Here is an 18696-nt window from a genome sequence, read left to right as displayed (position 1 = left end):
TACAATTACTAAGGGAAATAGGTGACACTATGGATAGGAAACTGGGCTTGGAGTCTAGAAGATAGCTTCCTGAGTTCAAAACTGACCTTAGATTCCCATTAGTGGGAATCTGTTTGCCTCAGTTTCCTTATGTGTCAAAGCTGAAGAAGGTAAATAGCAAACCATTCCAGTATCTTTGCCAAGAACACCTCTAATAAGGGCACAAAGAATCAAACATTGAAATGTTTGATGACTCAACAATAACAAAAGTTATGAGATTGAATGTAAAAGGACATTTCTGAGACATTTTGAAGGAAAATTAAAAAGTATATACTAAATATATGAGACGTTAGAGATTGTTAAGTTAAAGATAGGAGGGCAAAGAGCAGAAGATGATTTGGTTTGTGAAATTTTAATTGTAGGTGATAGTAGAAGGTGGTAATATGGTTTTTTTTTAAGTATGGCAAATACCAACAACAAATATTCATTATCCCCATCACCTCAGCTAACATTTATATATAATTCTTACTATGTACCTGGTACTATGTTAAGTATTTTACTATATTATCTCATTTAATCATCACAACAACCCTAGAATGTAGATTCTATTATTATTCCCATTTTACAGATGAAGAAACGAAGGTAAATAAAGTTTAAGTGATGTGCCCAAGGTCATACAAATGTCTGAAGCTGAATTTGAACTCAGATCTCTAGGTCTGGGGGTCTATTCACTGCACCAGAGGGGAATATAACATATATATTTCAAATACTACATATTTGAAAATCTTCCCAGAGAATAATTAAATAAGATTCTCCTAAATATTTAATACTAGTAATAGCTTATTTAATCATGTTTCATTCTTGTGTTTTTGTTTTTAAATATTAGAATCTTCTTTCTTACTCATTATCTACAAAATTTAAGATGTTAAATTTTATACACACTGGAATCTTTTGCATCAATCATATGGGAAGCTTTTAAAAGTAGGGAATGTAATATTGAAGTAGATATAATAGGCATTTAAAACATATATTATCCCATTTGAAGAAATCTTGAACTAAAATCCCATTTTAAATATGCATTCATTCAATTTCTGTAGATTTATGCTTCCTTGTTCAAAGTGGCAGGCTCAAAAACTCTAGTAGATAATGTTGTAAGAATTTCTGATTAGAATACTTAACTATGTCAGTATGTATTTATTTTCAAACAGATCACAACATTAAACTTGATCATAACTCCACTATTTAATACTTGTATGATTTTGGAGAAGTAATTTAATCTTCATTTTTTCCATCTATAAAATGAGTTATAGTAGGCCTGAATGTAACTTTCCAACTCTAAATCTAATATTCTGTAATTTTGCTTCAGAAACAAGCTAAAAAAATGCTTGAGAGATAACCTTCAGTTGCATATTTCAAAAGTGAATAAGAACCCACATAAAACAAATATTTGGATTCTCCTGGTCTTCCATATTGCATTTTTTTTTTTTGCCAATTCTAGTTTTGTAAGTACATTTAAAACTAACATTAATTAAATTAATGGTCCATCAAAATTCTTTAAGTTTGAGCTAAAATTACAATTAGTTTTTTTTACAAGTTGAATCATAAGTTATTGGATGACACTCTACTTCTTTTTCCATGCACATAACAATGGTAAGTGGTTTTCTGTTAGAAAACCTTGGTTCCTGATTTATTTCATGGATTCTATGCTGTGCTATTTGAGGTACTACATAATAGATGGTGGACTTCTGGAATCCAATGAAAGAAGAAACAGCCAGAACAAAATAAAGACCCATGTTTTCAATAAACATCTTATTGTCTGCTGCAATTTCTAATCAGTCACAGCATTTAAAATTTTGTTTAAGGCCACCACGCGATGGTTCTCATATGCTGAAAGAGAAATTCTCATCTTGTTTGGCTCTCTTGTCAAATAGGTTTGAAATGATTTATGTAAAAAAAAAAAGGATACAATTCAATGATCCATATAGTCCATTCACAAAACTAATGTCGTTTTAGTTATTTGCATAATTTTCACCAAAGGAATCTGTTTCTTTCATATATTGTTTAAAAGCAGTGAAGATACTTATATTTTCCCCAAATCGGAAGGCAATGAAAATTAAATAAACACTGAAAATGATTGTGCTTTAAGAGATAAACAATTCATCACGATTATGAGAATTAATCCTAAATAAGATGTTTGGATATTGATAGTCCACTCATTTGCTAAGGGAAAAATAGAAATTAATATGAAATTAGACCAGAAATAAAAATGAGAGCAAAAATGCATCATTCAATATAAACTGTGACCTAATACAGTTAGCTATAGATAATGAGAAATGAAAATTGAAGAAAAAAGAGACATTAATTACAATTATACAGAAATTTAACTGATCTAAATAAGTTGCCATTAGAAACCTAAAAACTGATTTAGTCAACACTTGATTTATTTGCTATTTGAAGGGCAATGCAAGCCTAAATTGTCTTTTTAAAAAAATCTTATCAAGAAAACAAAAATCATGAGCAAAATGGTTGCTTTCTATAAACTTATTGTAGCAAGCCTCAAAAGGTTTTTGTAAAAATCTCAAAAGAAAGGAATTATCCTCCAAGGTAACTCATTTCACTTCTGAACAGCTCCAATTATGGGTTGTTGGGGTTTTTTTCTCCTTATTTTGAACCTACTCTGACTCTCTGCAGCACTACTTATACTACTGTCCTCAGGAGACATACAGAACAAATCATATCCCTTTTCCATATGACAGCCTTGTAAGTATTTGAAAATAGATATCTTGTTTTCCCTAAATCTTTTCTTTTTAGTATGAGGAAAGGAGGTCAAATTAGAGTTGATGTATGTTGAATTTCAGTACAAACACAATCTGCCATCATCATTGTCAGTTATAACACAGGTAGATTATAACAAAAGTTTCCTTCATTGAATGTATATACAAGTGAAAATCATGTCTATGACACTGGAAAAATTGCTTCCTTGGAAAGTTAAAAGACCTTTAATATCTATTATATTTCTTAGTGCCTTTCATTCTGTAAGCATAGCTTGACTTGTGATAGAGAGCCATCCTCAGCCAGAGAGAGACTGAATGTGGACCAAAGCATGGTATTTTTACCCTTTTTTGGTGGTGGTGGTGGTGTTTGTTTGCTTTGTTTTTTTTTTTTAATTTTTGATCTGATTTTTCTTTCACTGAATAATAAATGTGGAAATATGCATAGAAGAATTGCACATGTTTACCTGTTATTCCATATTCGTCACACTGTCCAAGAAAAATATGATCAAAAAGGGAAAAAAAATACAGGAAAGAAAAAAAGCAAGCAAACAACCACAAAGTGAAAATGCCATGCAATGATAATTGTGGAAATATGTATAGAGGAATTGTACATGTTTAACATATATTGGATTACTTGCTGTCTAAGGGAGGAGGTGGGAGGAAGGGAGAGAGAAAAAAATTTTGGAACCCAAGTTTTTGCAAGGGTGAATGTTGAAAACTATCCATGCATATATTTTTATTAAAGCTTTTTATTTTCACCCCCAACCAAAAATTAAACTCGAAATACAAAAATTAAAAGGAGAAATCAATAAAATTGAAAGTAAAAAAACTATTGAATTAATAAATAAAACCAAGAGTTGGTTTTATGAAAAAGCCAATAAAATAGATAAACCTTTGGTAAATTTGATCAAAAAAAAGAAAGAGGAAAATCAAATTGATAGTCTTACAAATGAAAAGGGGGATCTTTCCACCAATGAAGAGGAAATTAGAGAAATAATAAGGAGTTACTTTGCCCAACTTTATGCCAATAAATTTGATAACTTAAGTGAAATGGATGACTTTCTCCAAAAATATAGGCTCCCTAGATTAACAGAGGAGGAGATAAATTGCTTAAATAGTCCCATTTCAGAAAAAGAAATAGAACAAGCTATTAATCAACTCCCCAGGAAAAAATCCCCAGGGCCAGATGGATTCACATGTGAATTCTACCAAACATTTAAAGAACAATTAGCCCCAATGTTATATAAATTATTTGAAAAAATAGGGGATGAAGGAGTCCTACCAAACTCCTTTTATGACACAGACATGGTACTGATACCTAAACCTGGTAGATCAAAAACTGAGAAAGAAAATTATAGACCAATCTCCTTAATGAATATTGATGCTAAAATCTTAAATAAGATATTAGCAAAAAGACTTCAGAAAATCATCTCCAAGATAATACACTATGATCAAGTAGGATTTATTCCAGGAATGCAGGGCTGGTTTAATATTAGGAAAACTATTAATATAATTGACCATATTAATAATCAAATTAATAAGAACCATATGATCATCTCAATAGATGCAGAAAAAGCATTTGACAAAATCCAACATCCATTCCTACTAAAAACTCTTGAGAGTATAGGAATAAATGGATTATTCCTTAGAATAATCAGGAGTATATATTTAAGACCGTCAGTAAGCATAATATGCAATAGAAATAAACTGCAACCTTTCCCAGTAAGATCAGGAGTGAAACAAGGTTGCCCACTATCACCATTACTATTCAATATAGTACTAGAAACGCTAGCCTCGGCAATAAGAGCCGAGAAAGAGATTCAAGGAATTAGAGTAGGAAATGAGGAAATCAAACTATCACTTTTTGCAGATGACATGATGGTATACTTAGAGAACCCCAAAGACTCTGCTAAAAAGCTACTAGAAATAATTCAAAATTTCAGCAAAGTGGCAGGATACAAAATAAATCCACATAAATCCTCGGCATTTTTATATATCACTAACAAAATGCAACAGCAAGAGATACAAAGAGAAATTCCATTCCAAACAAATGTTGAGAGTATAAAATATTTGGGAATCCATCTACCAAAGAAAAGTCAGGAATTATATGAGAAAAATTACAAAACACTTGCCACAAAAATAAAATCAGATTTAAATAATTGGAAAGACATTCAGTGCTCTTGGATAGGCCGAGCGAATATAATAAAGATGACAATACTCCCCAAACTAATCTATTTATTTAGTGCTATACCAATCAGACTCCCAAGAAACTATTTTAATGACCTAGAAAAAATAACAACAAAATTCATATGGAAGAATAAAAGGTCAAGAATTGCAAGGGAACTAATGAAAAAAAACTCAGAGGAAGGTGGTCTAAGTGTACCTGATCTAAAGCTATATTATATAGCAGCAGTCACCAAAACCATTTGGTATTGGCTACGAAATAGACCGGTAGATCAGTGGAACAGATTAGATACAAAGGACAAAAAAGGGTACATCTATAGCAATCTAATCTTTGACAAACCCAAAGATTCCAACATTAGGGATAAAAATTCATTATTCGGAAAAAACTGTTGGGAAAACTGGAAATTAGTATGGCAGAAATTAGATATGGATCCACACTTAACACCATATACCAAGATAAGATCAAAATGGGTCCATGATTTAGGCATAAAGAGGGAGATAATAAATAGATTAGAGGAACAGAGGATAATCTACCTCTCAGACTTGTGGAGGAGGAAGGAATTTATGACCAGAGGAGAACTAGAGATCATTATTGATCACAAAATAGAAGATTTTGATTACATCAAACTAAAAAGTTTCTGTACAAATAATACTAATGCAAACAAGATTAGAAGGGAAGTAACAAATTGGGAAAATATTTTTAAAAACAAAGGTTCTGACAAAGGTCTCATTTCCAAAATATATAGAGAACTGACCCTAATTTATAAGAAACCGAACCATTCTCCAATTGATAAATGGTCAAAGGATATGAACAGACAATTCTCAGAGGAAGAAATTGAAACTATATCCACTCACATGAAAGAGTGTTCCAAATCACTACTGATCAGAGAAATGCAAATTAAGACCACTCTGAGATACCACTACACACCTGTCAGATTGGCTAAGATGACAGGAACAAATAATGACAAATGTTGGAGGGGATGTGGGGAAACTGGGACACTAATACATTGCTGGTGGAGTTGTGAAAGAATCCAGCCATTCTGGAGAGCAATCTGGAATTATGCCCAAAAAGTTATCAAACTGTGCATACCCTTTGACCCAGCAGCGCTACTACTGGGATTATATCCCAAAGAAATACTAAAGAGCAGAAAGAGACATATATGTGCCAAAATGTTTGTGGCAGCTCTTTTTGTTGTAGCTAGAAACTGGAGGATGAATGGATGTCCATCAATTGGAGAATGGTTGGGTAAATTGTGGTATATGAAGGTTATGGAATATTATTGCTCGGTAAGAAATGACCAGCAGGAGGAATACAGAGAGGCCTGGAGAGACTTAGATCAACTGATGCTGAGTGAAATGAGCAGAACCAGAAGATCACTGTACACTTCAACAACAATACTGTATGAGGATGTATTCTGATGGAAGTGGAAATCTTCAACATAAAGAAGATCCAACTCACTTCCAGTTGATCAATGATGGACAGAGGTAGCTGCACCCAGAGAAGAAACACTGGGAGGGGAATGAAAATTGTTAGCACTAATATCTGTCTGCCCAGGTTGCATGTACCTTCGGATTCTAATGTTTATGTGCAACAAGAAAATGAATTCGCACACATGTATTGTACCTAGACTATATTGTAACACATGTAAAATGTATGGTATTGCCTGTCGTCGGGGGGAGGGAATAGAGGGAGGGGGGGTAAATTGGAAAAATGAATACAAGGGATAATATTATAAAATATATATATATATATAATAAAAAAAAAAAAAAAAAAAAAAAAAGCTTTTTATTTTCAAAACATATGTATGAATAATTTTTCAACATTCATCCTTGCAAAAACTTGGATTCCAATTTCCCCTCCTTTCTCCACCCCCTCCCCTAGATGGCAAATAATTCCATATATGTTAAACATGGTGGAAATATATTATGCATATATTTTGAAAATAAAAATTAAAAAAAGAAAGTGGAACTAAATAAAATAAAATAAAAGTACCAAGTCAAAGTAGGAAAAAATGCCATTCAAAAAAGCAGAGCTTTTTTTTTTTTAAATCACGTCTATGATATCAGAATTGCTTGCCTCTTACAAGGTTGTTTATAGAATTTCTAAGTGTAAAAAGTGTCTATACTGATGTTTACCAGGAAGCAGCCTAACTATCAAAAGGTTGCATATTTGAAACAGCATTCTGTTTCTCAAATTTTTACTTTTTCCTGCATTATTCTATTCCTTAAGGAGCCAAAAAAATTGGAAAATGATGGTTTGAGTAGCTTCAGGGGATTTACATAAATGGAGCTGCCAAAAAATTATTCAATGTCTGCTATACTGGGACATTTAAAAATAGACTCTCGCTTTGTGGAAAAAATGCCTAATATGCCATAATGATATGTAAATTGGCGGTAGAATGATACAGTGGAAAGTACATTGAATTGCATCAAAGTCTTGGGTTCAAATTCCATTGAAATTCACTGTGATTTGGGGTAAGTTATTTCATTTCCCTAAAGGTTAGTTTCATCATCTGTAAAATGAATGTGTGGGATTATTTGGCCTCAGGATTCCTTCCAGCTTTAAATCTATGAAATATATGACAGTAAGCTTAATATGTGGTACAGAGTGGAAGTCATTCCACTAGTTAAATAGAGAATATCCTGCTCTGGACATTGATGGGTTAGAGCTGGAAGCATATATACTAGTAGAATGTCCAGAGAAGGAAGCACATCCACAGGACAGAAGAAGTCTAGGTAAAAGGAGCCGTAAATGTGCTTGACACACAGCAGAACTATTAAGGGTTTGCAGCTTGAGTTTTAGTAGGTTAGCTTCCTTAGAGAGATATTACAGGCATGGAAAACTAGGGTGTCTAGGCTTCAGCAGGTGACTGAGTAGGAAGCAAATGATGTAAAATTGAGATGGAATAACTACTTATAATGTCAGTTCCTGTTCCCCATTTTGGGGGACTTTAGTTGGAGGAGAATGCTTAATAGCCTTCCTTTGCAAAAAGGTTCTGAAAGAATCTGAAAGTGGCAAATACTTAGATTCCTAAGTCACTAAAAGTTGAGATTTCAGACCTTTGTAGGAGTAGCTTGGCTCATAGGACTTTTGGTGCCAGGCTTTTTAATTTCAATTTTATTAAGTAAATAAGTAAATTACTTATTAAGTAATTAAGTAAATTTTATTAAGTTATGCTCTAATAACAGCATGAGTATTTCGTCTTTTGTGTATCCCTACAAACTGAGAGGGCATCAAGGTGGGACGGTGGTTGGAGGGACGGTTCTGGAGTAAGGAAAACTCATCTTCCTGATGGAAGATCTGGATGGAAGATCATTCGTGGACACAGACACTTCCTAGCTGTGTGATTCTGGGCAAGTCACTTTACTCTGTTTGCCTTAGTTTCTTCTTCCATATAAAATAAGATGGAGAAGAAAATGACAAATAATTCCAGTATCTTTGTCAAGAAAACCCCAAATGGGGTCCCAAAGAGTTGGATACAAATGATCGATAACAAACAAAACAAAAAAAAAAAAGCTGGGAAGGACATTAGAATTTTAATGGTGGTTGGGGCAAGTAAAACAGGTAATTATAATAATCTTCATTTTTTTCCTCCTTAAAAAATGAAATGAAACAGAAAATGGGCTAAATTAAGTACTAAAAAATTAGGAAGATGAAACTGCAAGAATCTGGTACCACTGTGCAAAAGGAATGTAGAACAACTTAAAATGTGAGCACCATCTGGTGGTTTATGTAAGCATTGCATCTGATTAGCTAGGAATCTTGGAGCATTTATCTGTCTCCCTTTTTGCTCCTAGTGTCAGTATAAAGAAGGCATTCTTGTAGAGAAAACCCATGACTGTATATTAAAAATTACAAAAAATTAGCTCTCAATATCTCTTTTGTATTGTTTTGCTGCATTGTTTTAAGATATATATATATATGTATATATATATATTTTGTTTGTTTGTTTTTTGTTTTTAAATTTAATTATAGTTTTTATTTACCAGATATATACACGGGTAATTTTACAACACTGACAATTGCCAAACTTTTTGTTCCAATTTTTCCCTTCCTCCCTCAGATGGCAGGTTGACCAATACATGTTAAATATGTTAAAATATAAATTAAATACAATATACATATACATGTCCAAACAGTTGTTTTGCTGTACAAAAAGAATCAGACTTTGAAATAGTGCACAATTATCCTGTGAAGGAAATAAGAAACACAGGCAGACAAAAATAGAGGGATTGGGAATTCTATGTAGTGGTTCATAGTCATTTCCCAGAGTTCTTTCACTGGGTGTAGCTGGTTCAGTTCATTACTGCTTTATTGGAACTGATTTAGTTCATCTTTCATCTCATTGTTGAAAATGGCCACATCCATCAAAATTGATCTTCATATAATATTTATACTTTAGTTTTGATATGCTTACGTGTTTCTCCTGATTGAATTAATATTCTTAATATTGAAGTTGAATTCTCTACCCACTTGGAGGGTGTTCCACCCTCCACAACACACAATCAAAGCTGCCAAAATCTCCTTCCATAAGCAATAAAACTTTATGAGAAGCACTACAACAAATTGGATAGAGGGCTGGACTTGAATTTGGGGAAAAATCAGGATCCAATCCCAGCTTAAACATTCACCTTAATTGTGCAACACTGGGCAAGTCACAACCTCTGAATCTCACCTGTAAAAACAAGTTTGCCACTTCAATCCCTTAAGTCTTAGTCAGCTGTGGCATTTGGAACACTGAATTTTACCATCTCATTCATAGGATCATACATTTACAAGTGTGAGTGTGTGTGTGTGTGTGTGTGTGTGTGTGTGTGTGTGTGTGTGTGTGTGTGTAAAACATACCTCTCATTTTGCAGATGAAAAAAACTGAGGCATAGAGAAGTTGAGCTACTAAGTATCAGAGGAGGGATTAAAAATTTGGTCTAACACTTCCTAGCTATGTGACCCTGTGCAAGTCACTTAACTCCAATTGCCTCGGGGGAAAAAATGGTCTTCCTGAATCCAGCTGTTTCCCTATCCATTAAACCACGCTGTGTCTCACCAGAGAATTGTGTCTGTCATCTTTTCAGATCATGGCTTGCATTTTATCTTTTTATTAGATAAACTAAATTTAAATTTAATTTAAATAGTATATAAATATTATAAATTTATATTATAATACATATTATATATGATATAATATATAGTAAATATATAGTAAATGTTTAAATAGTAAGAAACTATTCAATTAAGTATAGAATTTTTTATATTTTTCACTTCCCTTAACATCTAAATATCTCTGGACCTTATTAATTAGTGGAATGACTCAATAAAAGAACTGTGGGTTTCCTAAATGAATTGTTGTATAAAGCAGGGCTTCTTAAATTTTTTCCACTGTTATTTTTGCCTGAAATAACGTGGGAGGTTACATTCCGACTCCCATCACTTCACACCTGGATTATTGCAATGACCTGCTGGTAATTCTCCCAGCCTCAGATGCTCTAGTCCATCCTCCACTCAGCTGTCAAACTGGTCATCCTAAAGCACATGTCACATCTTCCTCTCCTCCTGCTCCATTCATTAAACTCCAATGGCTTCCTATTGCCCCTAGTATCAAATAGCCTTCTATTTGGCTAGGCCCTTCAAACTTTTTATAACTTGTTCCTCTCCACATATTCTGATCTAGTGATAGTGACCTTCTTGCTATTTCTTGAACATAACACTCCATCTCCTAATTTTGAACATTTTCAATGAATTGGTTTCTTTTTCATATTTATTTTGTAGAGAGTCATATGCTTTTCCCATTTCATCATATTTATTTTTAAGGAGTTTCCTTCAGATAATTTCTGGTTTTCCTTTTCTATCTCTCTTGCAAAGATCTCATTTCCTTTCCCCATTTTTCTTCTAATTCTAATTTTGAACATTTTCAAGGTACTACTGTGATCCCCATTTTATAGTGAGGAAACTAAGGCAGTCTTATCTAGGATCACAGATTTACTAAGTATCTAAGGCAGGGTCTGAAATAAGATTTTACTGACTTTTAAGCCCAATGTTCTATCTATTGCACCTGAACTTGATGTTTTAGACTTGATTCATAATATGCTGCTGACTGACACATGCCAATGATCATCGCCAATTTAGGTATTATAATATCTCCATCATTTTTACACACCATGGTTGGGGTATTCAGTGTCAAATAACATCTATGCATGTAGATTTACAGTGACTGGCTGTAGTAGTAGATGTCTGTGATAATATTGAGGAGTTTGTATCTGAAATCAAAACTCAAAGCTGTTTCTTTAGTAGTAAGAATTGGTTTAGTGCTATTTAGTGCTATAGTAATCAAGTACAGGTATAACAGCAACAAGAAAATTATACGATGATCAATTCTGATGGATGTGGCTCTCGTCAAAATGAAGTGATTCAGGACAGTTCCAATGGTCTTATGATGAAGAGAACCATCTGTGCCCAGAAAGAGGCCAGTGGGAACTGAGTGTGGATCACAACATAGTGTTTTCACTTTTTTGTTTTTTCTCAGTTTTTTTTCTGATCTGCTTTTTCTTGTGCAATAAGGTAATTGTAGAAATATGTATAAAAGAATTGCACATGTTTAAAATATATTGGATTACTTGCAGTCTAGCGGAGGAGGTGGAGGGAAGAGAGGGAGAAAAAATGTGGAGGAGAAAAAGAAAGAAAGAAAGAAAGAAAGAGAGAGAGAGAAAGAGAGAGAGAGAGAGAGAGAGAGAGAGAGAGGAAGGAAGGAAGGAAGGAAGGAAGGAAGGAAGGAAGGAAGGAAGGAAGGAAGGAAGGAAGGAAGGAAGGAAGGAAGGAAGGAAGGAAGGAAGGAAGGAAGGAAGGAAGGAAGGAAGGAAGGAAGGAAGGAAGGAAGGAAGGAAGGAAGGAAGGAAGGAAGGAAGGAAGGAAGGAAGGAAGAAAGAAAGAAAGAAAGAAAGAAAGAAAGAAAGAAAGAAAGAAAGAAAGAAAGAAAGAAAGAAAGAAAGAAAGAAAGAAAGAAAGAAAGAAAGAAAGAAAGAAAGAAAGAAAGAAAGAAAGAAAGAAAGAAAGAAAGAAAGAGAAAGAAAGAAAGAGAGAAAGAAAGAAAGAAAGAGAAAGAAGGAAAGAAAAAGAAAGAGAGGGAAGGAGGGAAGAAGGAAGGAAGGAAGAAAAATAGCAGGTATATAAGAACAATGATGTTGTTGCTAAGTCATTTACAGTTGTGTCACCCTCTTCATGACCCCATTTGGAGTTTTCTTGGCAAGGATACTGAAGTGGCTAGCCATTTCCTCCTCCTCCTCATTTTACAGATAAGGAAGGTGAGGCAAACAGTGTTAAGTGACTTATCTAGGATTATACAGATAAGGGTCTGAGGCTAGATTTGAACAAAGCCCACCACACTACCCAGTCACCTAGCACATAGTAGTCACTTAATATTTATTCTCTTTCTCCCCTTCATGCTCTTCCAGACCTAGGCAACTCTCCAAGTCTATGTATTGCAAAATAAAAGAAAAATCTGCAGTGATAGAGGGAATTTCCTCTTCTAGGTGCCTTATTCCTGTGAAATCATAAGTTAGGTCCAAAAACAAAGAGGAATTTAATTTAGCAGGTTCTGAAATGCCCTGTGGCTTGATACAATCAGCACAATGACATCAGTGAACAAGAGCATTTTGGAAATCTTACCATCCTCTTTCATTTGGATTCTGTAGAATATCCTCCATGAAATTAGCAACTATTTAAATGATAAACAAAAGGAAGGTGTTGTTTTTTTTTCTCTCAAACTAACAAAATCAATAAACTACTACTTGCAAATTTAATTTTTTTTTTAAAGAAAAGGCATACTTGAGTAAAAATTCTTTAGAAATACTGAGATTTTTATTGATTTATTTTGCTCAAGTCTGTGGCTTATCAGTGTTAGGTACTCTGGCACAGAAAAATTTATTCAAAAATACTGAGATTTTTATGGATTTATTTTGTTTAGATCTGTGATTTATCAGTGTTGAGTACTCTGGCACATAAAAATTTATTCAGAAATACTGAGATTTTTATGGATTTATTTTGTCTGGTTCTGTGATTTATCAGTCTTGGGTATTCTGGCACAGAAAAATTGATTCAGACAGGTAACTAACTCATTTGCCAGTATAGTCTAGAGACATGTACTGAAGAATTAAATGATTTGCTGGTAGTTACACAACTAGTATTTACCAGAAGCCTTTCATCCACAGACAGTACTTATATTGCCTTACACTACTTTATTAAGGCTAGTAATAGTTTTGATTAATTGTCTTGTCCTCTAACATTTCTAGATAAGCATTTATTAAACATAATACTTTGTCAGTCATTGTATATAGCAAAGATTAATAAAATTAAAATAAATTATTAAAGTGATAAAAATTACTAGATTAAAAAAAAAACTAATAGCTAATCAAAAAGCATTGAGAACCTACCATGTGCCAGCACACTGAGGTAAGCACATACCTGGAAATACAAAGACATATATAAAACATTCCTTTCCCTTATCATACAAAATTTAGAGATAAAATTGATTGCTCTTGTTTATACTTATTCCCTTAATTTCTTTTTCTTTTCCCATTGCTATAGTCAGCATTTCTAATACTATATCAAATTAAGGTAGAGACAGTCACAGCCTTGTTTTATCCTTAAACTTTTGGGAAACTTCTGGACTAACTGTCTTATAATGTTTTTGATAACTGTCTTTAGTTATATTAAGGAAAGTTTCTTTCATATCTATGCTTCTATAGGATTTTTAACATAAAAGAGTACTCATTCTTAGTGATGCTATTAATGTTATTGATTATGCTTTTTGGTTTCTTAATGTTGAACCATGCTGTCATTTTGTATATAAATTCAATTTATGATGATGAATATTTTTACATATGTGGCTATTACCACTTTGATGAGATTTCATTAAATATTTTTATATCTATATTCACTAGTGATATTAATCTATAGTTCTCTTTTCTTCCTTCCTTGATTGGTGCATTTTGTGTCAAAAAAGGGGTTTACTAGGATGACTTCTTTTTCTATTTTGGGGAACAATGCATGTAGCTCAAACATTATTTATTCCATGATTGCTTGATACAATTCAATTCTAAATCCTTCTGCATTGGAAGTTTTTTTTTTTTTTTCCTTCAGGAGTTAATTTATGGCTTGCTCAATTTCTTCTTCCAAGATTAGGATACTCAGACTCATAATACCTTGATTTCTGTCTGCATATTTTGTAGATGCTTATTCATTTCATTAAAGTTTCTATGTTTGTTGGCATGTAGTTGGGTAAAGTAATTTCTGATTCTTTTCTTTTTTTTTCCCACTCATCTTGAATTTTTTCATCTTGTTACTTGGTTTTCTTCTCTCTCTCTCTCTCTCATTGGCTAATGGATCTGACTTTTGTTATGTAATATATATATATATATACATATATATGTGTATATGTATATATATATGTATATATGTATATATATGTGTATATGTGTATATATATATATATATATATACACACACACACACAGAGATATGGGAAAGACATGTTTCTCCCCACAGAATAATCTCCTTGAGAACAAGGACTGTATCATTTAAATCTTTGTATCTTCAGCAGCTATCCAGGTAATGGTCTTTTCTAGATTTTTAGTTTTCCAAATACATGCAAAGATAGTTTTCAACATTCACCTTTGCAAAACTTTGTGTCTCAAATTTTTTCCTCCTTTCCCCTTCTCCCTCCTTTAGATAGCAAGTAATCCAATACAGGTTAAACATGTGCAATTCTTCTAAACATTTATCATGCTGCATAAGAAAAATCAGATCAAAAGGGAAAAAATGAGAAAGGAAAGAACACGCAAGCAAACCACAACAAAAAAAGGTGAAAATACTATGTAGTGATCCATACTCAGTCCCCAGTGCTCTCTCTGGATACAGATGGTTCTTTCCATCACAAGTCTATTGGAATTGGCCTGAACCACCTTATTGTTGAAAAGATCCATCAGAGCTGATCATTACATAATATTGTTACTGATGTGTTCAAAGTTCTCTTTGTTCTATTTATTTCACTTAGCATCAGTTCATGCAAGTCTTTTCAGGCTTTCCTGAAATCATCCTGCTGATCATTTCTTATACAATAATACTATTTCATTACATTCACATACTTTAATTTATTCAACCATCACTCACTGAATTTGCAGTTCCTTGCCACTTTAAAAAGGGCTGCTACAAGCATTTCTGCACATGTGGGTCTTTTCCCCTTTTTTATGATTTCTTTGGGATACAGATCCAGTAGAAACACTGCTAGACCAGAGTGTGCCCAGTTTGATAGTCCTTGTAGTCCAATGTTTTGTACATAAGTGTACTTAATAAATACAAGTTGATTGACATTTCTTAATTTTTTTTCAAACAGATGTTTTATTCTGTTCAGTAGTCTTTATTCAATTTTATTCATCTCCTCTTTGATTTCCCAAAATGTTTATAAATTTATATATACAAAAATATTTCTATCACCATTATTTGTAATAACAAAAAACAATATACCACACAGGTACCTGATGCTTAGGGGATACCTGGACAAGCTATGGTACACAAATGTAATTTAAATATTATTACAATATAAAATGGTAAACATGAAATATTCAAAGAAATATGAGGGATTGTAAAACGATTAAAGCAAATGTAGAGGAACAATAGATAAAATGAATGGGAATTGTAAACAGAGATCACACTAAAAGACAATAAAATTCAGGTCAAATATAATTGCCAAAGTTGGTGGGAAATTACCAAAGTTGTGTGACCTTGGGTAAGTCCCTTAACCCCAATTGCCTCAGGGAAAAAAAAACAAGAAAGAAAATTACCAAAGTTAAAGTAGAAATCCTTCCTATTAGTAATCAGAAAATAATATAAGTAGAAAATGATATGTATTCACAGTTGAAATGACTTTATAAGGTAGTTTTTCTTAATTGTTTTAGGAAAATCTTGGGGGTAGAGATGAAAATAGCGAATATTTTCATTTCATTGGGATACTTCCAAGAGTTAAAGAACAACATTTAGCAGCTAATGGTCTCTAAATAGTTATAACAATCACAACTCCCAGTAAAGATCAAAGCAAAACAAGATTCCTTTGTAATCCAGTGAAATTTATTAAAATATGAATTGTTGCTGTTGTTCAATCACATCCAACGTTTCGTGACCCCATTTGAGGTTCTCTTGGTAGGGACACAGGAGTGAGTTGCCATTCCCTTCTCCAGGTAAGTCATTTTACAGATGAGAAATTGAGGCAAACAGGATTAACTGAATTACCCACAATCACACAGGTGGGAAGTATCTGAGGCAAGATTTGAACTTGCAAAAATAAGTCTTTCTGATTCTAAGCCCATAGTGTCACCAGTTGCCCCAATAGATGAATGACAAGCATCTAAATCTCTGGTAGATAGTAAATTTTAGAATGCACTTGGAGATTTCCAAATAAAGAAAACAATCTTCCAGATCTGTAAAGTTTCTTCTGATCTTGCCTCAGGCCTTTCTACAATGATCCAAATAGATGTCACCATATGAGGGTTTCTGGCAGCAATTTGATTTGAGGATGAATTGCTCCTATACATGTAGTAAAATAAATAAATAAAAACAAAAGCTTTGCTTCCAACACCAGCAAGTGTTCTTGAATATTTATCAGTGCCAGTTTTCCAGGGGGAAGGTGCCTGAACCTGTGGACAGTCTTTCCGGAATGCTAATTAATCAGATCTGTGATCTGATCTTGGACATTCCTTTCTGAACTTATGATTAGTCTCTGACACGTGCAGTCCTTATAGGTTGAGAGAAACCAAAGATAGACCAATTTTCATAATTTACATAGGGATCCTATATGATCAATGACATTTAAAGATAATGATCATCTCAAGATAAATAATCTGCTTCTGTAAGTATCCTGGGAGCAACACTGATAGAATCCACTGTTGTCTTGGGGTAGGGGCGAAAGGTTGGCAAAATCCTGCAAAAGTTGGTAGAAAACAATTTCTTAAAACCTTTTTTTTTTTTTTTTTTTTTTTTTTTTGGTTTTGCTTTTTGGCTGAAGCAGTTGGGGTTAAGTGACTTGCTTAAAACACGTATTAAGTGTCTGAAACCAGATTTGAATTCAGGTCCTCCTTGAGCCAAGTCACTTAAATTCTATTGACCTCAATTTCATCATCCATAAAATGGGAATAATAGTAGCTCTCCTGAGCTATCATGTGGATATAATGAAATAGTATGTATAAAGCGCTTTGCAAACTTTAAAGCATTATGCATTATATAAATGCTAATTCATCATAAGAGACTACATTTCAAAGACCACTTATGAACTTAGCATACAAGCAAAAATTATTAAAATCTGTCATGCTTAGTACAAATGTTTCTTCTAAGAAGTCTCTCAAAATGAGAATTGAATCCATACTTAAAATAGACATTAAGTAATAAGAACAGGAAAAAATTAATAATCTAGACTTAATCACTTACTCTCACTTTTATAGACACCGATTCCCCAATTAATAACTGTACCTCAAACCTTCCCACAGCAACCAAAAAAAAAATGTACTGGCTAATATAAAGTGAAGTGGAAGGGGAAATTATTTTCTCCCCAGCCTAGAAGAGCCGGCAACAAAAAGGGTTAATGTGTTAAACCACATGGAAAAAAACATGTCTATCTTGCAGCAGAAAGAATTATGAGAAGAGAAAGCCCAGTAGGACCATGAATTACCCAGGAATATTCTCAGTTGTGCCCACTCTTCCCATTGTATATTTTTTGTGGATTTATAGAACAATATAGCCCAGATTTATGAAGGTAATGCTTTGTAACTACTATTTTTTTCGGGTAATTTTGGTAAATGATTTAAACTATTAACTGACTTAAATTACAATTTTAGGAATGTGAACCTTATAAAATAGGGAAAACAATAGCCCCTATCTCCTACATTATCGGTATCAGGTGAGAGGGCGCAGTGCCTGGCACAAATTAAGTGGTATATAAATGTTAGTTATTATTATTATTAAATGTAACACTTGCCATGATGAGTTCAAACCCCAGAATTCAGCTATAAAGTCACTTTGGGGATACAAATAAATCCCTGCGAGTTTGGAAAGCTGCTTTTCTAGTATGAGTATTTCTGGTTTTTGTTTCCAAAAAATGTGATAATATGCAAAATCTCATAACAAAAATCACTGGGGTTTGTGGGGAAAATGAGGTTGGGGCACAATGCTTAAACACTTCATCAGTGAAACATCTGCAAAAAGATAGGAATGTTATAAAAATGGTAGTGCAATTTTCTGCATGCTGAATAGTTAAGAGATAACATAAATATTACAATAAATAATGGCAATGTCTTTGGCCTTCAGCTATTATTCCCTAATAGATCAATAATGTTGGAAGAAACTCTAATTTTCAAAACAACTGTTATTGTAGAACTGACTATACTATGTAGGTTAGGAGCACCTCTTGGGGTTCCTACCATGGTTATCACGGGAGACTCATTCATTCAGGCAGATGAAAGTAGTTGTTGAGAAAGGGTTATTTACTAAAGTGGTATCTACTGTAAGAACAGTTAATAGAAAATATGCCTGTGACACACTGACCCACAAGTACTTCCATGGAAAAGGGAGTTCAGGGCTAGAAAGTCCATGGAATAAAAGAATAACCTCTTAAAAGTTCTTTTCTTCACCCTCATGAAAGGTTCAAGAAGTTCCCCTTAGATAGGACAGAGCTTCTTTGCCAGATTCTCTACAGAACTATGAATCTAGATCCAGTCTATC

At 33.3% G+C, this 18696-nt stretch overlaps 1 protein-coding gene across 1 annotated transcript in view; it reads left to right on the top strand.

Annotated features, from left to right (window-relative positions):
- LOC141561145 (radial spoke head 1 homolog) overlaps nt 1-11378 on the top strand; it is a 55655-nt gene extending 44277 nt beyond the window's left edge. Inside the window, exon 9 of the mRNA XM_074300308.1 lies at nt 11353-11378. The gene's annotated coding sequence lies outside the window, so the exon portion shown is untranslated. The remainder of the gene's footprint in view (nt 1-11352) is intronic.
- Nucleotides 11379-18696: the final 7318 nt, after the last annotated feature.

Source organism: Sminthopsis crassicaudata, chromosome 3 (assembly GCF_048593235.1).
Source record: "Sminthopsis crassicaudata isolate SCR6 chromosome 3, ASM4859323v1, whole genome shotgun sequence".
Lineage (NCBI taxonomy): Eukaryota > Metazoa > Chordata > Mammalia > Dasyuromorphia > Dasyuridae > Sminthopsis > Sminthopsis crassicaudata.
Note: the sequence above shows the minus strand (reverse complement) of the source record. Positions and strands in the feature narration are given on the sequence as shown.